At 37.4% G+C, this 26,880-nt stretch overlaps 1 protein-coding gene across 2 annotated transcripts in view; it reads left to right on the top strand.

Moving 5' to 3' along the window:
* LOC124777982 (poly(A)-specific ribonuclease PARN-like) overlaps positions 1 to 26,880 on the top strand; it is a 269,719-nt gene that overhangs the window by 228,837 nt on the left and 14,002 nt on the right. The gene's annotated exons all lie outside the window — the stretch shown is intronic.

Here is a 26,880-nt window from a genome sequence, read left to right as displayed (position 1 = left end):
GCTTTATAAACTCAGTAGTTGTGAGGTATGTAGGCTCTGATCACAACCATCAGCCAGTAATGAAATGTTTAAGACAGTGAAGTACGGTGTAATCACTGCGCTGTAAATGATTCCCTTAATATTCTTTTCAACACAGTGGATTGTAAAGAGAGCAGAGATTATTGATTTTGGTCATACGCAGCGCTTGATGTACACATGCGCTGGCATGGAGGTCAGCCAGTATGGCACTGACTGATCGCTGGAATGTAGTGTGGGGTCATGAGGTGAGCCCGTGAGACCATGCAGACTTGTTAAAATTCACATGAGGCCTGGGCGCAACATCATGACAGTCTGGCAGTGCTCAGAAAGGAATGCATAGCTTTGCATATGTTTGTGTACTTGTGACACAAACCATATTAATTACAGTGAAGTACGATGCACCATCTTAAAGAAGAAAAAAGACACATTTCAGCGGGTATACATGTAGACTATGTAAATACTTTTGTATTTTATGTGCTATAAGTTGCTAAGGACTCTGAGGTGCACCTTATTTTGGAAGCATTTTTTTTTAAAATAACATTTTTACCATTTTTATTATTAGATCGCAAAGCCAGACTAAAAAAAAAAAAAATCTTAGTTTATAAAATTGAACTGACCTTTAAAATCCCTGTAAAATCATCATCTGAACTTTCTTCTTCTTCTTCTTCTTTTTCTTCTTCTTCATCTTCATCATTGTCCTCTTCATATGTAAGATGGTCTTCACAGCCATCAAGAACGTTATTTATGCCACACTTCTTGAAGGTCGTTTTAAAGCTCCCTTCGACATGAATTCATCTTGGGTTTCATTCATCATATTTGTTCCATTCCTGTCTTATATACACTTTAAATGATTTATTTATCAAGACATCAAGAGGTTGCAGTTGTGAAGTAAGTCCTCTTGGAATAACAGCAAACTCTGTGTTTCCTTGTCTCTATTTCACACAATTTTTCAAATTATTTCTAAGCTGATGTAGCACAACAAGAGAATTCTTTTTCAATAAAGAACCTTTCCTTCTCTCCCACACTCTGTTAATCCATAATTTCATACCAGTCTCGTCCAGCCAACCCTTGTCATGTATGTGACCATTACCACTTGGCAGCATTTCAGAAGGTTCTGGCATTGTTTTGCACCTGAAAATGATGACTGGATCAAGTTCAACATGAAAAGGCAACAGTGTGGTACATTTTTTCATGTCCTCTTGTTTTCATAGTTACAATTATAGCACCCTTCCTGGCAACAGTTCTTTTACTCGACACATCAAATTTCGAAGGAGTTTCGTCCACATTTGCTATTTGGCTTAGTTCCACGCTGGTTTTCTTTCAGTGTTGGGTAATAAAGTGATAGAAAGATAATATTTTCTCTTCATACTCTTGTGGCATTTTCTGAGATATTTGGTTTTGGTCCGCTGGCTAAGACCATGATGCTTCATAAACCTGTAGCACCAACAAACTCCACCCTTAAAGTCTGTAAAGTTCTACTGTACTGCTAGCTTACAAGCGTGTATTTGAATAATTTTTGTATTAATTCCAGTGCCATTTTGATGGTGTCTTTGAATCTATTTCAATACCTCATCTAATGGTTTTGGTCATTTTGCATCCAGTACTCTATTTGCATGTCTTCCTCATTTTTTTCAGTTCTTCTTTAGTTCCCACCAGTTGCCAATGGTTTTTTTTTTTTTTTTTTTTTTTTTTTTTTGGTGGGGGACCGAAATGTTGCTCAGTAGCTCTGTTCCCATGTTCTTTTGCATATGCTATTACTTTCAATTTATAGCCTACATCGTATTGATACTTTTTATTTTTTTCCATTACGAAACTAGCTTTTAACAAAAATATTGTAGTGTTACCGATAACATAAATCACTTTTAATTCAAGTTCATTGGCACTGTAGACTGCAATGTTGTGATGGTGAGGCGGGAGGGAGCAGTGTTAGCAAGCTTGTGAATCCCTGCAACTCATGTTCGTAACATTGGTGCACTGCTACTGCCAATTGAATCCAGTGTTGCCAGATAGAGATAGGTTTCCGCAGCATTGAATATATGACTATTTTTAAGACTGGCAGAAATTTTAAATCAAACACTGGACGTTTTTATATTAATTTCGAGTATGACACATCTGAATTTTGGAGGCAATTTATCAGAGAGAAAAAAGTCCATCTTATAGTTCATAAAGTATACTATATGTAGTTAGTTACAAAGCTGAGAAGGTTTCTGTAAGAGATTTTTGGTAAATATTTAACAGCAATTGTAATTATGTATTCACAGAAGAGATTAACCTATCAGATTAAAGCACTCATCAGTACACATTGATTGAGCTATCTATATTTTTGATTGCATTCATAATTCACCAGTGAGAGGCAATTCAATCAGACAATTAATTAAAATCAGCATGGCAGAATGTGTTTGCAGACACATACATGCTGCTCTTACGACATTTAGAATATGGTTTTTATATGTTTAACTGCCAGCTTTAATTATTCTCAATTTAATCATTCAGAATTTCGAGTGTTTTGGCCATAGTGTAAATGTGATTAAAGCTAAGTGAATTTAGTTTCCAGCAGTGAAAAAAACAGGCCAATTTAATTAAGAGAGATGTACAATAATTATTCAAAGCTGGCCTCTGGTGGCCGAGCGGTTCTAGGCTCTTCAGTCTGGAACCGCGCGACCGCTACGGTCGCAGATTCGAATCCTGCCTTGGGCATGGATGTGTGTGATGTCCTTAGGTTAGTTAGGTTTAAGTAGTTCTAAGTTCTAGGGGACTGATGACCTGAGATGTTAAGTCCCATAATGCTCAGAGCCATTTGAACCAGTTATTCAAGGTACAATGAACAGTGATTACTGCAATTAAAATATGTAATTATTCTACTTAAATTTGTGGCAAACTATGTAATATAATATTAAGTGTAATTTATCCATCTGATCAAGTCTTTAGGGCACTTCTAATGATACATCTAGTTTTAAGGAATTCCTGTGTAAAAATATGTAAATAAGACTGATGGTTCCTAAAACTCATTAAGTGATGTACATTCAAAGGATTTACAAGGGTAGAGGGACTGAACTTAAAAAAGATGGGGGCCAAATTGCTCTTTTGCACTTGCTTGGACAGAGTCAAACAGGCAGGACCTATGCTGCTTTGGGTAGTGTTCTAGTCTCTTACATTCAGTGACATAGAAATTTTGTGGCTCGACAGCCACAATACTTTGAAATACTTTGTGCGGCATTTTAGTGGGGATTCAGAAAAATTAGCAATCTCAACACTTGGAAATATTTTGTCAGAGGTTCATTGGAATTTGTAATTTTTCACGTGTTAAGCTGGTTCAGACTTAATGATCTTGTACCAAGTCAAATTTAATTCAATCAGCTTAGTTTATTTTTAGCACTGGTTGACATTTAGAATCATTTTGTAGTGCACCTCTTGGACTTGCATCTACTGTGTTTAGTGTTAACCTGAACAAAGAACAATTTTCAGCAGCGAATGTGGGGTGTGTTACCAGTTATTGTAAATGTATAGTGAATTTACAAACCACTATATTGTAACTTATTTTAAATTTGTTTACCAATAGTGATAGAATTAATTGCCAGACACAATTTTTGTTTTTGCGTTAAAAGCTGAATAAGATGTTGGAACTGAAATTCAAAAATTGTTATTGGTGAACATTGTTTTGCGTACTGCAGCTATCTTCAACCTAATGTTAAACAAGTGATTATTTAATAAAGCAATAGGTACAGTTACAGCATCCTCTTTGATGATGATGGAATTACTTATCAAAACTGTACAGTCACATCTTGGATTGAATTAGTTTAGTTGCAAAAGCTGATACTTTCATCTGAAACTGAAATTCCCCATGACCTGTAGTTGTGCTTCTGAAATATAGAGATCCATATTCATGAGGTATTGTGAGTGAGTGTGACTGTTAATAGTCAATACTCTCTCTCTCTCTCTCTCTCTCTCTCTCTCTCTCTCTCTCTCTCTCTCTCTCTCTTTCTTGCAAGTTGCTGATTTAAAGCCAGATAACCTGTTACCACAGTGAATTATAATTCTTCTTCATGCATAAAAAGTAATAAATTAGAATCATGACCCCCCCCCCCCCCCCCATGTGTGAATCCCCACTTAGATGTTAGCATGTATAATGAAAAATTACATTCACTGTAGCAATGTTTCCATGTAGTATATATTCTTAGCTGCTGCAGACTGTAAGCATTGCTAGTGGTATACTTTTTGATCACTTAGGACATGGTTTAAGGCTGCCATATGTGGCAGTTATGAACAACTACAAGATTTGTCTGAGAGCGTGACAGAGGTACCATATTTTGTAGGGTACAGTTTAAGATTAGCGTGGACAAATGCTTTCTGCAGAAGTTAGAGACATACATTGTGATTTGTTGGTGGTATTTCTTCAACATGGGTTAATTTTAATCACTGAAACATATCTTGATTCATCAAACTGTTTTGGAATCTTTTCACCAAGCACCCAAATATTGCTGCTACACATATTACGGCTTCTTTTTGCCCTAAGATGGTATAATTTGGTTCATAATTAGCTTTGCATCATCTGATTTCAGTCTTACTCACTGAGGAAAGGCTTGAATGCACATTGCTTTCAGTCTGACTTTGAACTCACCCGAGTCACACACAAATGGTTGTACTTCCAGTCACTGGAGTTTTATGAATAAGATATTTAGAAACACTTATCTTATTATAAGAAATGTGTCCTGATAATTGGTAAATGTATTAAAAATATGTAATATCAATATATAGTACAATGAAGTATATTGGAATAATTTGCTTACTTTTCTAGTATATTTTTCTATCTTCCCTTTCTTCTTTGTATTGACTGGTCTGTAAATTTGCTATATTCTAGCATTCCTGTTTTTCCAGTTCCTTGTGTACAAAATATGATGACCTAATGAGAGAGAGATATATATCTTATTATTCGGTAAATCCATTATTGGCATTGATGCTTGTTAACTTGTTATATTATGCCACTAAAATTAGTGAAAAAAATGTCATCATATGCCCTATGTTACTGGAGATGTAATTTTTTCCTTTTAAAAAGTTTTGCCATCTTCAAATACGGATATATAGAACACATACCTCCTTTTATATCTTTCATAGATATAGAGAGCAAAGTTCTAATTGCAAGGCAGACTTGTTTGAAAGATGCTCTAGCACAGCGGTGGTCAACCTTTTTTACCTAACACCACTCACTTTCAGCAGTAAAATTTTCTAACTGCCCACCAGTTCCACAATAAAGGTGATTTATGAGGTAAGGAAGTGATGTTACATCATAAAATTTATAAAGCAGTGTTGCAGCAAGTTAAAACGTATAATAATTATTATTTACCAAATACTTTCTGTCAAAATTTTATGAAAAACCAATGAAAAGATCTTTAACGAACAACAATTTTTTCGTGCAGATATTGCAGCCATGTATATATTGGCAGGTAAATAGGTTATTGGCATGTTTTAAATATGTAGATAATTAACTTGTTTTTGACTAATTGCCATGTGTACAACCTCGGACATACTGACAGGCTACACCAAGGGATGAAATAAATGTAATTGATGAAACTGAAAGGCAGCAACATGTATAATTTCTTTTATATGCTTGATCAGAGCTTAGCATTGGTGTAACATGTTTACATTTGAAGAAGCTGATCATTGTTAACAGTGCCACAAGCTTTGGTGCATGCAGTGTGGCATAGCGGTTAACACCAATGCTGTCTGGGATGCTTCAGACCACTAATTCAAACTCGACTACCAGCAGTTATGTAGTATTTATCATTTATGGAAGGTTCTCAAGATATCCTAAAAATATACTGTTTGTATATTGTGGCATATTCAATGTCTGTATAAATAACAGCATTGTCAAATATTCTGTGTTCGTATAAATAGCAATATTCTCCATCAAGGAGTTCAGTTCCATATTGGCTGTATGTAGGTGCTCATAATACATGTGCTTCCTGTACTAAGTGTTGTACCTCATTGATGGCCTTGCTGGATTTGTACGTGATTGTGGTTTTGATGGGACATTGTTTGGTGGAGATACTGGGTAACTCAAAAACTTTACATTACTATGGTTCCAATTAAGCAATGTACAGGAACTGGAATACAGACTGTACGTCATTGCCATGTTTCATATATTCAGGAGACAGATGGATTCCAAGCCAGCAGTAAGTCAGCTATGCACTGTTATTGATGGCCAGCCTGTTTGGGTGCTAATTGCCTTGGGGGCTTCCTTTTATGCAATGTTGGATGCTTGTCATCGTCAGCTAAAGAAGGCTATGTTTCATGATGATGTGATAGTGATTGGCCAAAGGTCACAAATGGAGAATATATTCAGCTGACAGGAACATATATTGCAAGAATTGCTATGAATGACAGAACACAGCCATTTGAAATTATCATTTTAATGGAATGTAGTCATAATGTTATTCTCAGATGATGCATCACAAGCAGTCACGGGAAATATAATATCAGAACTGTGGATTGATCAAGCTATTTCAACAACTACATGTTACAAAGATTTTGCATTGAAAACATTTTTATTCCACTGTTATGCGTGAGATGAATTCCGGTCATCATTTAAGAGGGTCAGTTAAATTATCAAGCTTTTGTCGACTGCAAAAGGCTGTTCAGGCTCACTAAATAAATCTACATGCTAGCAATGATCATAAGTATTGTAGGTCGTCAAGTAGAACTCTGGATCATTCACGGACAGCCACAACTTGCCCCTAAAGATACGTGCGCAGGACAGCTGAACCAGTGCAAAAATAGCAGTTTAGTGCCATCAATGAAGAATCCTGCTCCGCTGCCACTACAGTCTACCCAAGGTGGGGGGGGGGGGGGGGGGGGGGGGGGGGGAGGGGTGGGGGGGGGGGGGGGGGGAGAGCTACTATCAAACTGCCAATAGGATCTGGCCTCACTGAAGAACATCATCAGTGAATGATAGCTGTTTTGCATCAATTTTTGGGTACTTTAAAATCCAGAGAGGAGAAAAATACAGACCAAGCAGCCCATAGTAAGGCACCGTGTCAATACTGGGTATCATTCACCACTTAGCCAGCACTTATATAGTGTGTTCCCAGCTGAATGGCAGCTACTGTGGCAGGAAGTGAAGAAATGCTGCGAGGTGACATAATAGAACCTGCAAAGAGTCTTCGATCTTCTCCTGTGATCCTTGGCACAGAGGAGTATGGCACATGGCTTTTTTTGTTGTTGACTACCAACTATTGAAAAAAATCACAAAGAAAGATGTCTGTCCATTGCCAGGCACTGAAGACATTCTAGACAGCTTGAAAGGAGCAAAGTATTTCTCATTTACAGATATGGAGACAGGCTACTGGAAAACTGAGATTGATGAAGCTTACTGAGAAAAGACTGCCTTCATATCTCCTGATGGCTTCTATGCATGTAAGACTTTCAGTACCATGGGGAGGGGGTATGGGGATTACTTCATACTTGCATTTTGTAAACGTTGTAATGTAGTCACGTACTTCGTATTTTAAAATTCATAAAAAAATCTGTTGTTTTTAGTGAAGTGTTCTACCAGATTGCAAAGTATTTTAAATTTTTCAGTTAAATTTAACCCAAAATTTAAGTCCTAGTAGTAGATGTGACTTTTCACATTGAATGCCATATACAGTAGTTTCAGGCTCAGGACATTACTTACACATAAATATCTCATTAAAAAATACGTCGTGAGTAGAACTCGACCACAATTATTGAAATTCGTAATTTTTTGTGATGGTGGTCACAAAATTCCCCGCTAGGTGGTACATGATATTGAGAGTGCAATGGCATTGCTAAAAGTGTGCGAAAAGGTATTTTCAGGTTTTGGATTCTACTTGCACATCACATCAAAGTATGTCATTAATATACATCACCAACAATAAATGTTTTTTTAGGGTGGACACAAAATATTGCCCCCCCCCCCTCCCCCTCCCCACTGTGTAATGCTTCAGTCAGCTTTGAACTATAATAGACAACCTGCTTCAGCATCTTTAATGAATGACATATCTTTGCTATTTGGATGACAGTGCCAATCCCCGCAACCCCAGTCCCCGAAGATACGTGAAGAACATTTGAGCCAACTGACCAATGTGTTGAACTGTGTCCAGACTGCAGGCCTGTTCCTGAATCTGAAACAGAACCTCCTTGCCACCCAAGAAATAAGAATCATGGGAGATCTAGTGAATGCTGATGAAATCCATCCCAATCCAGTGAAAATAAGAGTAGTCACATTCATTCTGTGAGAAGTTTTCTCAGAATGTATATGTACTACCAGCAATTCATAAAGAACTTCTGCACCCTGGCACATCCCTTGCAAGAACTACTGCTACGGGTAGCAGATGCCAAATTTTAGTGGAATAAGGTGCGAGAAAGATTTTTCTTTATCCTCTAGAAGGCGCCAACATCCAGTTCTAGCATTGTTATGTGATAGATGCAGTTCTAGTGCAGATTCAGGGAGATGCTCGAAAGGTGATAACTTATTACTTCTTATCATGACAATATCTCTTCCTTCATACATGCTTGCATGTTAGTGATGGTCTGCAGCTGTAGTAATTTTACAAAATGTTTTTGCGATTGTGAAAGCTGTATTAGGCGGGTCTAATAGAGCTGATGTCAAAAATATTTGTTATAGCGACAAAGTTTTGTGATAGCTTATGTTTCCAGAGTACTCTCCTAGTCCAAGATGACGTATCATACAACTGAGTAAGATTGGTTTGCAATTGTTTGGGCCATCAAAACATTCTGCTTGTATTTATTTGGACACATTATGCTTGTATTTATTTGGAAAACTATTTACTGTTGTCATGGACCACCATTCTCAGTGCTGCCTAACCTCATCACCTGGACTGGAGAAGCAATGCAACTAGCTAACATACCAACCCTTGACACCCATAAAAAGGACATAGAGCACTATAACACCAAGCACTGGCTGGTGAGGCACAGTCCCAGCGCTGTGTCATCCGAACAAGACACAGCCATGACAAAAGCACCACAGATGCAAAGATACGAGCTGGTGCTAGTACCATAGAGATTTGCCGCCCACGTGTTCCACAAGTGTCACGGGCGGCGCTGAAAATTGCCTCGGCCAATTGCTGGCCAAGTACAATCTACCAATGACTGGATGACACCTGCAGAAGCCTACTTGGAAGACAGAAGAGCAGCTATCACCCACATGGTTATAGATCATTCTCCAGGGCTGACTTTGACTGGGAACGTTGTTTACTGAACTCCTAGAAGTGAACAGACAGTTATTGTAAATTGCATTTGCTATGTACTGTGAAGTTTACCTACGATTATTTGTACTTAGCCATTGAGGGCAATTTTTTTCTATAACATTACAATCAGCGTTGCAGACTTGATAATTCAACAAGTCACATAGATAAGTAAACCTTTTTAACTCCTTTGTGTGACTTCGTTACTAACTTGGAGTTTACTAGGAGCTTTGTTCTCCTATCCTGTTACCTGACCCTGGGACATAGCTGTGTAAAAGTGGCAGAGAGAAATTGTCTTAGTGGTATACTGCACCATAAGCCATTTCATGAACTCACAAACTTGGCCTACTGTAACAGTGGCAACTCGGCCTCCACAGCAGACAAGGCATTTATGAAACTGCCGACGAGAGTTTACAAAACTGTTAGTGTTGATATGGATTTTTATGCCTGTGTGGATAGTGGGTCTAGTTCTAACTTGACCACAGCAATTAACTGTTAGTTTGTATTTAACATTTCCAAAATGTTCTCAAAATATCTTACGTTTGTGATGTTAATATATTCTGGAATATTTGATGTTAGTAGCAGTTCAATGGTAGCAGCAGTCTGGAATATTTGATGTTTTCGTAAATAGCAGCACACCCTGTCCAGGATTTCTGTTCTGTTCTGGCTGAACTGTGGTATTTGTAATAAATATACTTTCAGAGCTAAGTGTTGTATTTTATTGATAACCCAGCTTTTGTACTTGCACGTAGATGTGGTTACTATGTGACAATAGTATAGCCATGGCTGTTGTCATACCACACAAAATTTAGTTTTGCATTTTGGAGTGACTCCAAGTATACACAACAACAACAACAACAACAACAACAACACATTTTTAGTTACTCTTTATAATTACTTTACATACATTTTGTAATTAAAAAATCAGTTTTGCAATGAAGACTTCATACACAACAATAAGGAGAGGTGGGCTGCAGAGTGGTACAGCAGCTGTCATTATTTGAAAGTTGGTCAGAATCAGAAATGATTAGCGAACAAGTTGGCATAACAAACTGGAGATTTTACTTATCTTGTATTTCTCCAAATGTATGAAGACTCAGTACAAATAATGCAGTAGGAAACAGAGTCCAGCTATTACAACAGCAGTGACAATGATGCTGGAGCCCCAGCTATGCAGCGTCTGCATGGTGTCGCGTGAACAAGTGGCTCCGAGCCCGAGTGGGCTGCATCACTGCCACCAGCCATATTATTTTGTGGCAGGAGGAGGCGCTTGAAGTACAGAGCTGCTGGAGGTGTGCCTTAGCAGACGTGTACACTTGGTTGGGTCTGTCAGATCCATCGACATCAAACGGAAACTTGCAGTTTCATTACTATGATGTCCATGGGATGGTACAATATGTGTTATGACAAGTTTCGTTTTCCTCTGCCCGATTCTCAAATGTCTTACATTCTGTTGACATCATGGCGACACTTATATAGCAGTCATATTGAGAGATAACTCTTAGAGTTCTCCATGAGGCAGCTAAGTGAGCATGATTGCTCCCACATGCTTGCCTCCTCGACTAGTGAGCCTCGCGGTAAAACCAGTCAGTCACATGTCATTCAGTAATGCAGTGAAGGGCAAGCTTTACCCAGTCTTCAGAGGAATGACCGTGTGTCAGATTTGCCCAAGCTTTATACACAAGCTTAAAGTGGTGAATGATTTATTTTAAATAAATGAAAAGCAGCATGGTGGCCAGTTTAAGAACTTTAAAATGAAGATCAGACACATCAGCATCAAGTTAAAAGTTGTCAGTGCAGGATGTCCAGCTACAGTTAGAACTTACAAATCTACAGTGTGACAGGCAGTTGCGTGATAAATTTCATAATAAAATGTCTCATAGATAATTTTTTCTCAACATAAATTTCCATGGTGTTACATATTTGTAGCTATGATTATGTTGATTTTTGGACCTACATACTTGTACCAGTGATTTTCTTCTGCAATGAAAAGAACTAAATCTACCCACAGAAGCGCAATGACAGACTTCAACTTGAAGGCTTATCTTCGAATTAGCAGTGCTCAGAAACTGGTACAAGGCAGTGATATTTTAGAGAAAAGCAAAATAATTGGCATTCATTGACATGCTTAGTGTGTGAATAATATAGTCATAAGTTTATGTTAATTTAAACTTAATCCCAAAACATCATGAGGTTGCATGAGTCGTAAGAAATACATTCTGTACTTAGTTGCCCATGTTTGTTGCTTCATCTTTCATCATCGTCTCACAGAACAAGCTTGATAAGTTTTCTTTCCAGCCACAATGGCATGGATCAGTTTTTTTTCCGAGCCAAGATTGCACTTGATGGTAGGCGTCTGATGTTGTTGGTAGCCTTTCAAGTTTGAAAAATTTTCTTGGGGCAGACTTCACAAAAATTCATACTTGAGCTCATCCAAAGTTGCACAGTTGGAATTCCCATACAGTGCCAACATCAGCTGTTCTGCCTGTTCTATTACATCTTGTGAGACAGGGTTTAACAAATTCAGTAGCTTACGCTTTTAGGTATGGCTGTTGCTCTATAAGGTTTAGTAATTTCCCTTTTCCTTGGCCAAAACCAGGATGTGATATCACAATCAGTGAAGGCATGGTTGAAAAGGGCAAATGCTAGATCTAAATTGAAAGAATTACTGGAGTACCACACTCCAGCTGATTTCCCTCTCCCCAGTTTATGAAAGTACAAGTCATTGTAGTTGTTTCCTCAACCCGTTACGAGAACAAGGATGTCAATGTTTTCTCTCACGATTGCCAGACAGTCAGACTCGGCAGCTTGGGAAATAGCTGTTTCCATGACTAATGAATCCACATCTTCTGTTGCAAGTGAATACCTCCATATTTCAAATTTCCACATGAGCATCAAAATCTAGTGGTTCTTGTTGCTCTCATTTATGAGAAACTAACTTCTGTGCAACTGCAGTATCTGTATCTTCATCGAAAATGACATCTGATGAAGAACCTGATGTCTTTAAATGACAAGACCTTTGAGAGGACATTGTTCCCATTTGCGAAGCATCACTTGGATAGCCATTGAATGTAACTGATTTTAGATCTGTAGTGCTTTCTCAAATAATTTTCAGATTTCACACAGAGGCTTCCAACTTTTCTCTGATGTGCCAAACCTTATGGAGCAGATAACTACCATCCACCACAAAGCTTTATACTGTTGAAGAGGTATGAATGCGTCATAGAGAGAAGATTTTGTATCCTTATTGAAACTGTCTTCTGTGAAAGACGATATTAGGTATGGGGAAAGTTCGAACAAGAAACATAACTTCAAGTCTTTATCAGATTTCTTGATAACATGCAGTCTGTGAAACAATGTTAATGGGTTTGTGGTGGGAATCCTTTTCTTTCTGATCTTGAGAGCTGTAGTGCAGGATGCAAGTGTTACACCCTTGAGGTTGCGTTGAAATGAGATGTTTTTAAAGTTCTCTCCCCTAATTCTGGTGATCCCCATAATTTCTTGTTCTAATGCCTCACAACGCTTTACTGATTCATCACCAATTACTCCACCGCATATTGACATTAATGTATTACACTTTGGAAAAGATTGATTTTTAACAGCCAATCATTCAACTTGTCACTGTGTGCTGCACTTCGATCTCTGCATGAATCTCTTAAATCAACAATTTGATCTCTTGTTGCTAATGATATAACACAGAAGTCTTAAATGTTTTGACAAACATCGTGTAAGGATGCCATCCCGAAGTCCACTTTGTGAGTGTAGAATCTGGAAATCCACGTCCGTGAGTTAAACTTCCTTTCACTTACATTGTCTTCATGAAAGTTGGCTCTATGTCATATCAGACCATACGCCGCACCAAAATTTATCACTTGACCTAATGGTGAAGTAGCCTTCGGTTGTAAATTTGTTGAATTCAGCTGCATCCATTCAGTCTTCCAATGTGAGCATCCCTTGTAAGTAAAGGTGAGCACTTTCAGTGCACAGGAAATGACCAGCAGCATGGAAGTATGGTAGCATTTTCTTAATTGTGCGTAAATGCAGATTCCAGTTTCCAGTACGCTCAGCTTCAATGAACTGTTTTGTGAGTGTAACCATACAATAATGTTGCACCCATAATTTAGCTGTTTTTCCTCTTGTTTCAATTCTGCATATTGCATTTTTGAACTTGGTTATCACATTTATGTAATCTTCATTTCCATGGCATTTGAATACTGATGGTCCATTATGGGGAAGCAACAGCTCCTCAGTTATTTTCATTTCACATTCTTTGAACTAAGTCTCCTGAAAGGCGCAATATGACAATACCACATGAACCAGTGTATAAGATCTTACTACTCGAGTGTATGCATGCCCTCTCAAAACTATTTTTTCGTACCATTATCAGATCGATGACCCCAAGAAAGACATTAGAAGGTGAAACCTACCTAATCGTAGTCACTGGTTTTGCTTCTTACAATATCTGTCGCCTTCAGATAAAGTGGCTGATTGAGGGTGACAAAACACCACCTTTGACCACATTTTATATATTTTTTCAGTGCTATTCTTGTCAGACTCTACAGCTGTTTTAGGGAGTGACTACCATGATTTCTCCAATGGAATGGAAAGCATTCAACCCATCAATCATGCAGATGTTAAAATCGGTGTTGTCAAAGATGAACTGGATGAATCCTCCACGGTTATGTTAGGATGCGCGAGTTGTAGAATCAAGGACATTTCAAATAGGGATATTTCCTTATATGGAGCTGTGAATCCAGTTGCACTAAGTGTGTCGACAGTAAGTCATGAACCAAATTTTTTGTGCACGAATGTACTGAGCGCAATCAGTAGTGAAGATAGAAATGACCATACTGCAGAATTCACTGCATGTGACAAAGCAACACACTTTTTTTCTCCATTTATCTAGAGTTCCTTGTATGTTTTTCAAAATTAATGAGGCAAAGAAAGAGACTAATGATTCAGGGATCACTGGTTGGACAACTGACAAAAAATCATCAGATGGGGTGTATTATGATGATGATGATACGGTTGACGATTTTGGTTTGTGGGGGTTCAACGCCACATTTATCAGTGCCCATACAAAGTCCCAATCTTTTCTCTGACCAGTCTTACCATTTTCACGAATGATGATGAAATGATGAGGAAAACAGAAACAACTAGTCCGTGGGGGGGGGGGGGGGGGTGTGAAAATCCCCGACCAGACCAGGAATTGAACGCAGGACCTTTGTGATCCAGAGGCAGCTACCTAGCCACTAGACCAGGAGCTGCAGATGGGGATATTATGATGTATCATAGACCTGTGTACAGATGTCCTCATGAAATATATCTGAAGCAGCACGTACAATTCTTGGACGCTCTTCTCGTGGATCTGGTGGCTTGCTGTGATAGAAATTATCGGATGGTATCTTACAGCCTGTGCTTTTAAAATACACAACTGTGCTGTTTTTCCGTCTCTCAGCAATCATTATTTCTTCACCATACTTCCGGAAGAGCCAGATTTTTATGTCTCTTATATCTACTACCTTCCAGCCACTCGTGATTTGGCCCTTTAACTCCTGCGAAATAAACTGACACTCTTCTGATTGTTCAATGTAGGAATAAATCATTTCCATTGCTTCATTGTTGAATGTAGTAATAAATCATTTCCATTGCTTCATCTATTTGTGTGGGTTCAGGACTTCCTTATTTTCCTCCACTTCTGATTGATGGGTAAAAATCTCTCTGACAAAATCTGTGATATTAGGCATATTTATCACAAAGGTTTTCATCGTGGATATATTCCAGTACTTTGGGAACTCAGTCATCACCTCGCCTTTTTGCTACCCCAGTAACAGTATCTCTTAATTCAAGTTTCATCATTCTATGAAAAGTATATCACTTTGCGCAGAGAAGTCTGCAATGTTGCTCCTAATCAGCACCAATTTCCTTGCCGCAACAAAAGCAGTGTTTATTAAAATCAAATACCTTCTTGTGTGATTGAAGACTTGTGGATGGTGCAGTGCCCTTTGTCAAAGACAATCTAATCAGTTTTGGATTATTGTACTATTTTTGACAAACCTTGTGTGTGCACTTCAACTTGCACCAGACCAGTTAATAATTTACGACGTGCTGTAATTTATCTATCTTTACTGGTTTGCAATAGTGTTTTCAGTCCTTTCTGTTTCACTGTAACCACATCATCATGTGCCAAATTGCAGTCACATATAAAATACATCTCCGTATGATCTGGAGCACTTATTTTAAAATCACTGACTGCACATCGAAAGTAAACTCAAATGAGGAAACAAGAATTTTGGAACACACGAGGAGTGTTGAATATGTCTCTCTCACAACACAGGAAGACTGGGCATGGCCAACAATGGAAACAATAACAAAGGAATGGAGGGAATGGCAGCCTCGACTGTTTACAACAAGTAAATCGAGGGAGATCTATAGGTACCTCTACACCTGGAGGCGGGACAGATTCATGTCTTCCTATTGCAAATTTCATTTCATTGAATAACGTTGACTTACAAAAAGACAACAAAATGTAATTACTTTAGCTTTCAAGTGTATGATCGCTTAAAATAGCGCCTAAAACTGAAAAACTTGATGCTTTTGTTACATGAAATTTCATGCTGTAGAATTTTGATAACTTTACATTTTTTGTTTGGAGTAGCTGTTTTTGAGTTGATGCCGACTTTTTAGTGAAGTTGGTAAAAATGAACAAAATTTGACAACTGATTGTGGCCAAATGGCTATACTAATTTTGACATTTAAGTAGGTAATTTGACGCAAAATTTAATGCTCCTTTGTTCTTACAATAATAAAATTTCAGTAGGATGCATAGTTTCTGAGTACCACTGTATTCAAAGAACTGTGACTGACACCCCGAAGAACAGGGAACTAACATGCATAGAGATCAGAAAATAGTGCCTTGATAATGGCTAGGCACTAGCTGAAATCTGGATAGAAAAAAAAGACGACTTATTGCTGCACTCTTTAATTTATAAATCACATAACATTCGCTGAGTGCACCCACTTTCCAAATAGAATGTAACCCGATATATATGAAAGTTATTATTTGGTCATTTACAACACAGACCAGAAATATTTCAAAAAGATTTAATACTGGGGTATTTTCTGTACTTCTCATTTCAAGAGTTTTGCTGTATTGTAATTATGATGTAAAGTGACTGCCCTGCATACTTAATGCCTTTTCTTATGTTGGAAGTCATGTTTTGGTAGAAGTTTTGTGTGTTCACATGTTTAAGTCAAACTTGTATGTTTTAAGGTCTGTGCACCTCCATTTACAAAATTATTTGTGTGCTTTATTGTAAATAATTTTGTTGCATTGGCATGTTTATCATTCACTACTTAATATAGTGATAAAAAATGACTGCCAGATTTTTAAAAAAACTTACTTAAAATCGTAATATTAACAATGATCCTTATCAGTAGATCTGAGATTATATGGATGGTCATATAAAGTCATATTAAGAATAATTTTTCTTGAAGAAATAAATTTCTCATCCCTTCTTTCTAGAAAATTATAATTTTTTAAGCATTTTAAAAATTTAAATCTCGTTCTATTGTGGCTTCACAGCTTGCTTGACAACTGTATCAGTTGATTCTTCTATTAAGCAAGATGTCAAAATCAACACGAATTCTGCAGACAGAAATCTTGCAAAATTCAGCTTGCTCTGTTCCTCCATGAAATCTGTAGCTCTGTAGAAAATGATGCTCAGGTTGATGCCTTATTCCCTGGCTTCAGGTAGGCATTTAACACCATTTAGTGAAAAAAATCTGAACTTACCAAGTATTGGAAGATATTTGAAACTGTATTCAAGAATTCCTTGCAGATATAACTCAACACTTCACTCTTAACGGAACAAGATTGACACTGTAAAGGTAATTTTGGGAACATGAAAGGGAAGTATGATGGGACTGTTACTGTTTACAGTGTGTATAAATAATATACTAGAAATCGGAAGCTCTTTTAAGATTGCTGCAGATGATGCATTTGTCTATAGCAAATTAGGAACTCCAGAAGACAGTATCTATTCACAGAATGATATACAGCGGATTGATGAATAATGAATCCTCCATCAGTTAACCTGAACGTAAGTAAATGTAATCGCATACATACAAAAAGAAATCCATTATTCTACAACTACACTGTTGATGACAAATTGCCTTAAACAGTAACTACCATAAAATACCTAGGAATAACTATCCAGAGTAACCTTAAGTGGAATATAAACAAATAGTAGGAAAAGCAGATGCCAGAATGAGATTCTTAGGAAGAATCTTAAGGAAATGTAACTTATCTACAAAGGAAGTGGCTTTCAAGGCACATATTTGGCTGCTTCATGAGTATTGTTCATCAATCTGGGATCCTTACCAGATAGGACTGATAGAAAAGATAGAGGAGATGAGTGGTACGATCCATCACGAGATTGTTTAGTTGGTGCGAGAGTGTTGTAGAGATCTTCAACAAACTCCAGTGGCAGATGTTGCAAGAGAGCTTTACTGTTGAAATTTTGAGGTATTACTTTCTGGGAAGAGTCAGATTATATTTTACTTCTTTCCACATACATCTCGCAAAATGATTGCAGTGAGAAAATCCAAGAAATTATAGCTAATACAGAGACTTACTATTATTCTCCCAAACTACATTCACGAGTGGAACAGGGAAGGGGGTGATCAGTTAGTGAGTGATACTGGAAGTACCCTCCTCCACACACTGTTAGGCGGTTAGTAGAGTATGATGTAGATGCAGGGACATCTTATTATCTTATTTTATGATGATCTTGAGTTTCCTTTTTTTTTTTTTTTACTATCTCACACCATTAAATGCCTGAGTGAATGTGATGTTTGTGACTCAAGTGGTATTTGAATAGAATGTAATATTAATCGTTAACATTTGTTTATATGCTGATTGTATACTTCCTGCTTAACTTAGGTGTTTGCATGTGTCATTGCATACGTCGGCAATCTTGGATTACAAGCTTTTCTTTTTCTCTTGAGACTAACAGTACCTTTAACCTTAAAGCAAATATTACCTAACTGAAGTTCGTTGTTTGGCAAGAAAGTGGATTTCATTACTAAACAAAAAGTAGAAAATCAAAAGAAATTTGTGTGAAAGCTAATTTGAACAGTTAAAGTTGACAGTTGTGAAGTGTTCTCTGAACATAATTGGCTTTCTGTTTAAGTTTAACCATTACAATTTTAAAACAAACAGTTTCATATGCTTAGACACTGTGCTAAAAAAGATTATTGTTTGTAACTGGCTCTGTTTTTTGCAAATTAGCTACGCTGTTGTGCTGCTGTGGGGATTCACATTTACAGTTGTGCACTAATTTTTATCTTCAAAGTGTTCATTGGCGTGCTAAAATAAGCACTGGAAATCAATAAATATTAGTCACTGGAAACCACTTCATTAAAGGCAGTGTACTCGTAAATGTTGCAAGCTTTGTTTCTACTGTTATGTAACAAACTGTTAAAGCAAACTGTTCCTGTTCCTGAGCATAGCTTCACATTTATCAGTCATGACCAGTTTATTTTAATTATTTTCACTCTCATTTGTCTCTTCATTTTTAATAGGATGATTCATCATCAGGTTATTACAATAATCATCATGATACTGACACACTTAATTTTCCCATGAAATTGCAGTGCTCTGCACTGAAATTTACCTTAATGGAGATTGCAGACAACTTTGTACATGAAGCTTTGCAGTTTCTGAAATGATCTGTTGATAGCTCCATTGTCAAAAGAGTTGTAAAAATGTATTTATAAGTGTATGTTATAATTAACAGAGGGGACATTGAGTACTGTTGCTGCACTAGTACACTAGTAAAGCAGAATGGTTCTGTAAGTAGCACATGTTCGAACAAGAATCTCCATATGTACATATTAATCATGTTGTATTGTGTGCTAGCATACTTTTCTCAGTATCTCCTTTTGAAAACTGTATTCACATTTCCTCCCCTGTAAATTATTATTGTAATAAATAGTATAACACACACTGTAAAAAAAGAGAAAAAAGGGAGGGGGGGCAAACAATCCTATTGTCACATTGAGCTCTGCCAGTAAAAGTCTGGTCGATGTATACTGACTTCCACTGTAGTGTCTGATTTCCCCTTTCATTTACCCTCACTGTGTGTAGAACTTCTGTATGATATCACCCACACATTAGCTTTCATTATTTCAGTAACACTGTTCCATTCTTGTAGGAACTGAAAATGGTATTTCACCCCTATGGTTTAAGTTGCTCAGTCTATTTGGACATATTCTTTTACGATGTTTCTAGTAGTGGAATATTAGAACTTTCCAACCATATTTTAGCATAACTTATGCTGTGGGGGGGGGGGGGGGGTGATTCATGCACTTCAGCTTGTGACCACCCCCCCCCTCCCCCGCCCCGCCACACACACACACACACACACACACACACACACACACACACTTGTGAGCAGATCCCAAACAAATAATAAGAATGAGAACATCTTTTGACACATGAAATTTTAGAAAATCGATGTTAACAGTCTATATTTTAAAAAGAAAGAAAGTAGGTAGGCATTTTGGCAGGAAATTGAAGCTTACAAATTATCTTGTAGGGTTGAAAGTTCATCTTATAGTCACAATGAGATGATGCTTCAGCAACGAGTCAGCTTGCGTAGTTTGAAATGTATTTGACGGTTTAGTTTGAAACATGTTTGACAGCTTAGTGAGTGCAATTTTCGTGTCTCTTCCAGGTGCTGTTCAGTCTTTGCTGTATGTATTTTGCTGATGTTTGTTAATGCCTGTAGTTATTTTCTCTGGATAATCATTTATAATAAACACAAAATTAGTGATTTAGAATGTTGCATGATTGAACAAATTAGAACTGGAGGAGTTTTATGAATTTTTGACCAATGAAAGTGTTTATTGACCTTTACTTATTAGGCATAATACACATTAATTTTGTCTTCAAGTAGTTGGAAGTTGTGTCTGATCTCTCAAATAGTTAGTCATCAGTATAAGATGCAAGTCATGAGAAAAGAGGAAGACTCTAACAGAAATTAGACAACATTATGTGTACATCACAGCTATGAGAAAACTACCAACCACATTGTGTAGAGTGTGTGCTCAAAAGAAGAAACAGTGTGAATCATGGGGAATGGTATTTGCTCTTGGTCAGGGGTCATAAGAAATAGGCAAATTCTCAAGAATCATCTTGAGAAATTTCTGCACTGTGTTGAACAAGTACATACAAATAGCAGTGTACTGTGAGTGTTAGGAATGCTCTCCAGGGACTACAATAGTTGGATTGTTCAAACAACTGCAGTTTCTGTCTCTCTGTTGTGGTATGTGTGGAACATCTACTATTCGCTTTGTATTTATATTAACATAAACAGGCTTACATATTTAGGTGCAAAAATGGTATATGAATAATCCCAATTTAAATGATCTTCCAAAACATAGCACAATGTATTGTTTTTATTGAATAAAGTTGTGTGTTGCTCTTCCCTTGAGTTATGCTATGTTTTATGTTATATTTAGAATTTATCTTGTTATAATTTTCTTTCATAGCCAGTCAAAAGGTGAACAGTATGTATTTCTTTATTTATTACAAATGCAGTACTTGGTGAAAAAAGTATTCGTACATTACTATTTGAAGTTTATGTTATGAATGAAAATAAATTTGAGTTTGCTACAATGCTGCAATTTTTCATCTAATATGTAAGCAAAGGTCCAAATTTGATGTCTGTTCACTGCCTGCTGCCACTTATTTTCTTGAACAGATTGACAGTTGTGTGATGAGAATGATAATATCATTTGAAATATGAAATTTTAGCAGGAAATTGAGGCTTAGAAATTTTCTTGTAGTTGACGAACAGAGTCAGAAGTCAACCCCATTCCTAACTTTCGTTGCCAGAAGAATCTAAGACTATAAGCAGGAGTTCAACCTTCAAGTTTTACTCTAATCATCATGATGTTGATTTGTAGTCTATGGGAGCATATACTAAACAAACCCAGAAATTCTGGGAAATATTATTCACGTATGCATCTAATAAACAAGTTTTGGAACATGTCATGCACACAGCTTTGTGCACAACGAACTGCAATGCTGGTCATATCAGCTCTTAGCACTGTTTATACTGTCAGGGCTTACATTAGTTATTTCAGCACCAGTAACCTTGAAGTATAACAATAATTATGCAAAAACTGTACAAACTATTCATGATATATGCGTTTTTCAAAGCCTTGCGAAAAGAAAGAAGATTAGGGTTTAATCTCCCTTTGATCATGAGATCATTGAAGGTGGAGTACAATCTTAAATTAGAGAAGGACGAGGAAGCAATTTTGTTATCTCCTTTTCAAATGAACCATTCTAGCATTTGCTTTAAGAGAATTAGGAAAACTACAGAAAACTAAATCTAGATGGCCAGATACAAGATAAAAAAGTTACCAATACAGTGTTAAAGTTTAATCTCCAAAGTAATATTTTTGTATGAAATTTTATTTTACTTTATACTAAGTGAGGAAATATAAATTCCATTCCACCATGCATCGTTAAGAATTAACACATGGTTATTGCCAGCAGGTTTATTTTCAGATGTGACTTGTAGCTGGCACTCATAATATAATATCTAAGGGCATATGAAAGAGAGTGAAGAGGTTTAAATGTTGGTGTAAATTCAGTAATTTGTTACATGAAGTACAGCGCAAAGCGTCTGTCTAGCTATAGGGATTACTGCTCATTGTGTATCACCTCAATGTATCTTGTAAAGAAACTACAGACATTTAAATCAATTGATCATTATGCATAATGAGTAATTGTTACTCTGCCTGAAATTTGAGGCTGTGGCAGAAGAAATAATTTCAAGTAAATTGTTAAAATTGGGATGCTGCTAATCACTTAATGTGAGGCACTTTAAGAAAGGTTTCGCAGCTGCAGGAAAAAAATAAATAAATAACAAATCAAAAATTTGTGGGAGGTGTGCTTGTTTCTTTTTACAGGTGGTCATCTGACAATAGCTGACGGTAAGGAAGAGATTATGTACAAGAAATTTTTTCACTTAGTTCACAACTTAATCTAGGTGCACCCAAGCTGCTTCATGCAAGGGTGACATAATATAACATGTAGTTGGAAGCAATTTTGATACCATAAACAAGGCATTTGTAATGTGAGATCCAGTGTAGAAAAAAAGACTATGAAGAGATTAATACAGGAAATCCGGGATCTGTCATTACTCATCCCCTGGACTGCGAATGGCATTTCAATGGTAGATCTAGGCATTCTGTACAGGTTAGAGAGGGACCAGGGAGGACACAGGGTGTTACGTCAATCCCTGCTGTCTTTCACTTTAACTGAAACTGAGCCAGTGGGATTTACTTTACCTGTTTCGGGGAAATAAGCTTTGTCCTGTGTCAAGAGGGACAAAGGCAAAAGGGCAGTTCAAATGTATGGCATAAAATGGTATGGCAGCAAGGGGAGGAACGCCAAGTGCACTCAGTGTTTATGCCTGGAAGGCCTCATCCAACATGTTGAAGAGTCTATTGTGACAGCTATTGCAACGAACAGGGAGTAACAACTGCAGATTATGGAACATGTTGGGACAAACAGTGCCTGTTATCGGGCTCCGAGGTCATATTTGGATCATTCCAGCGACTGGTAGAGAATGTTAAGAAGACTGGCCTTGCTCACAGAGTTTCATTAAAGCTCACAGTTTGTAGTATTATACTTAAAACTGTTTGTGGCCCCTGAATCTGAGTCAAGTGGAAGGGCTGAACAAGAGACCTTGAGGGTTCTGTGACAAGCTAGGCTGCGACTTTCTAGATTTGCATCATAGGACTGAGAACTGTAGTGTTCTCCTAAATGGGTCAAACTATAGTGTACCCCTGAGTGGATCAAGTTCGTACTACACATCAGAGGCTGCTAGCCAGGAAGCTAATTGCATGGGCACATTAAGGATTTTTAGCTTGGGCAACTCTCTATCCAGTCCAGATAATGACATCTGTGGGACATCCAGAAGTATAAGTGTAAGGTCAAGAATAATGCCCCCTACAGGCAAGAGTGTTAAAATCTTAGTAGTTAGCTTCCTTTGCAGCAAAGTGCCAGAGTTGGAAGCACTCCTGAAAAGAAATGGAGCTTATATAATACTAGGTACAGAAAACTGGTTGAAACCTGAAATTTACAGCAGTAAGATTTTTGAAGAGAATTTAAGTGTTGATCAAAAAGATAGGCTTATAGGAAATGGAGGTGGTGTATTTGTCACATTAGACACTCAATTCCACTGAGGTAGAAATTAAAGCTGCGTGCTAGATTGCTTGGGCAAGGCTCAGTATCAGGGGTGGGCATAAAATGGTAATTGGATCCTTCTGTCACCCATCAGACTCTCCTACGAAGGTAACCAAAAACTTGAGAGAAAATCTCAGTTCCCTTATATGTAAGTTCCCAATCATACTGCAGCCATCAGTGGAGACTTCAATCACAACAATCAATTGAGAAAACTACAGTTTTGTTAGTGGTGGGCATGACAAGACAATCTGTGAAACCTTACTAAATGACCTTGAAACCCACTCATGAAGGAAATGTATTAGATCTAATGGCAGCAAATAGATCTGACCTCTTTGGGATGTGGACATTGAAACTGGTATTAATGACCATGATGTAGTTGCAACAACAATGATTACCATAGAAAAAGGACAACTAAAAGTGGCAGTCCAATATGTGTTCAGAAAACTAGATAAAAAAGTAATAATGTCATATCACTATGAGGAACTTGAAATGTTCAGCACAGGACAGGAGCATGTAAATGAACTGTGGCTCAAGTTTACAAGAATAGTTGACCATGCACTGGTTACATGTGTACTCATTAGAACAGTTCATTATGGGAGGTACCCTCCATGGCATAAAGTCATTGTTGAGAAACTTCTAAAGAAGCAGAGACTACTGCATAAGACATGTAAAACAAAGCTTAGGGCTTTAGTTACAAAGGTGCTGAATGAAATGTGTGAAATCGTCAATGACTACCACAGCAGAATATTATCAAATGATCTTTCACAAAACCCAAATAAATTCTGGTCATATGTAAAGGCTGTTAGTGGCACCAAAGTCAGTGTGTAGCCACTTGTGGATGAGAGGTACTGAAATTGAGGGTAGCAAAGGAAAACCCGAGAGAATTGCCCCAATTGAAATAAGTATGCAAAATCCAACTTGCTCTTTTTTCACATGACATACAGAAATCTTTAGATCAAGGCAGTCAGGTAGGTGGAGTATTTCTCGATTTCCAAAAACTGGTTGATGCAGCACTACATCTACGTCCATTGTCTAAAGTATGATCATATAGGGGGTATATAGCAAAAATTGTGACTGGACTGAGGATTTTTTGGTCAGCCGGATGCAGCATTTTGTCTTTGATGGAGAGTCATCATCAAATGTAGAAGTAACTTCAAGTGTGTCTCAGGGAACTGTGTTGGACCCTTGCTGTTCATGTTGTATATTAATGGCCTTGGGGACAATATTAATAGTAGCCTAGACATTTTACAGATGATGCAGTTATCTATAGCGAGTACTGTCTATAAGAAGCTGCAAAAATATTCAGTGAGATATTTATAAGATTTCAAACTGGTGCAGAGACTGGCAACTGGCTTTAAATGTTCAGAAATGTAAAATGTAATATTGTATGACTGTGGCATCAGTGAGTCTCAGTTGGAATCAGTGAACTCCTACAAATACCAGGGTGTAACACTTTGTAGAGATATGAAATATCACATAGGCTCAGTCTTTGGTAAAGCATGTGGCAGAAAGTGATTTATTGGTAGTGTACTGGGAAAATGCAATCTGTCTGCAAAAGAGATTGCTTACAAATCACTTGTGCAACCCATTCTTAAGTGTGTGGGTCCTGTATCAAATAGTACTAACAGGGAATATTGAATGTATATAGAGAAGTGCAGCACAAATGCTCACAGGTTTGTTTGACTCATGGAAGAGAGACACAGAGATGCTGAAGAAACTGAAGTGGCAGACTTTTGGAGGCAGATGTAAAATATCCCAAAAAAGCCTACTTACAAAGTTTCAAGAACCACTTTTAAATGATGATTCTAGGAATATACCACAATCTCCTACTTATCACTCACATAGGGATCATAGATACAAGAATAGATTAATTACAGCACACCCAGGACATGTAAACAATCATTCATGCCTTGCTCAATATGTGACTGGAATGGGGAAAAATCTAAATGACTGGTACAATGGGATGTGCCCTCTTGCCATGCACTTCACAGTGATTTGCAGAGTATACATATAGACGTAGATATTTATGTATTGGGTAGAGAGAGCTTTCAAGAAACTCTTTCCAGTGGGTACCAACAAAGGAAATGAGAAAATTAAGAGACAGAGATAGAATGTTTAAAAAAATACTGAAAATGCATCTGGATAATTGTGCATTATTTAGTTCACTGAAATAATGAATCAGAATGAAATGCAGCTTTGTTTTGTGATGAGACTGACAGATTGCTGATTTTCATCAGTGATGATTTGGGAAGCGAAGAAAAGTAGGGCAGCGTAATTTACGTTGCTCTAGAAACTATTAAAACACCAGTGATTCTACTCAGTTCAGGATGTGAATGAAACACAGTGATCTCATGTATATCTCTGGAATGACCATTGATGGCTGTTTTAATCAAGGCTTGTCTCAAAATGGGACATAGTATTGAATGTTTTAAAGATTTAAGGTCACTGTTGGTGGACTTCGTCTGAAAAGAGCTGTTGAAATACCTGTAATTGGGACCTGGGTAACAGTAATGTAGTTTCTCTTTTTTTAATAAAGCCAGTTAATCAAGATTGTAATGCTGAAAAAAATATTGATTACATGGAGAATTATATGCAGTTTGTAATCCCACAAAATATCTCTTGGAGCCTGTTGTTTTTCCAGCATGATTGTAACTGCATTTTTTGGTGATGTTTCCTTGCAACTTCCTAACTGTCTCATTGTCAGGGATGCGAATTGTTGAACAGTGTTACTTGCTGCCACTCAACGACAGTCTAGTTTTAATATACTGTTTGGAAAATTAAAGTATTTTCAATCAGTACACAGTTACAATGTGCAGATGTAATGTAGATGTTTCAGACCCAAGCAACCCTTCAGTATAGTTGGCTGAGCTATTCAGGTAGATCTGGAATTTCTCTCCTTCTGACTTATGTGAACAGTAAGCTATTCCATTGTTCATGTTGGTTTTTTTTAGACACCCTTGTCATCAGTATCAATGTTGGGGCTCACTGGCTTTTAGAGCTGTGAAATACTCATAATGTTATCATTAGTCCACATATGATGTACTTCCATCATATAAGTGTGTAACCATTTCACAAACTACACTATTTCTGAAATACTGCCCGACTTACCCCGTAAACTGGTATCATCACTGTTTGAAACTTGGTTAAATCAGCCTTCACTCTCATGAGAGCAATGGCTGCAATTGAACAGACAACATTGCAGTTGCCCTTTGTTTATATTTCACCCACATATGATGTATGTTCACATCTACATCCTTCCTCTGCAAACCTCTGTGAAGTGCACAGTAGAGAGTGCTTTGCGTTGTATAAGTTATCAGGGCGTCTTCCATTTCCAGTCACATACAGCACATGGGAAGAATGACTATGTGAATG

Source organism: Schistocerca piceifrons, chromosome 2 (assembly GCF_021461385.2).
Source record: "Schistocerca piceifrons isolate TAMUIC-IGC-003096 chromosome 2, iqSchPice1.1, whole genome shotgun sequence".
NCBI lineage: Eukaryota > Metazoa > Arthropoda > Insecta > Orthoptera > Acrididae > Schistocerca > Schistocerca piceifrons.
The sequence above is the reverse complement of the archived record's forward strand: the minus strand, read 5'-3'. Positions and strand labels throughout refer to the sequence as shown.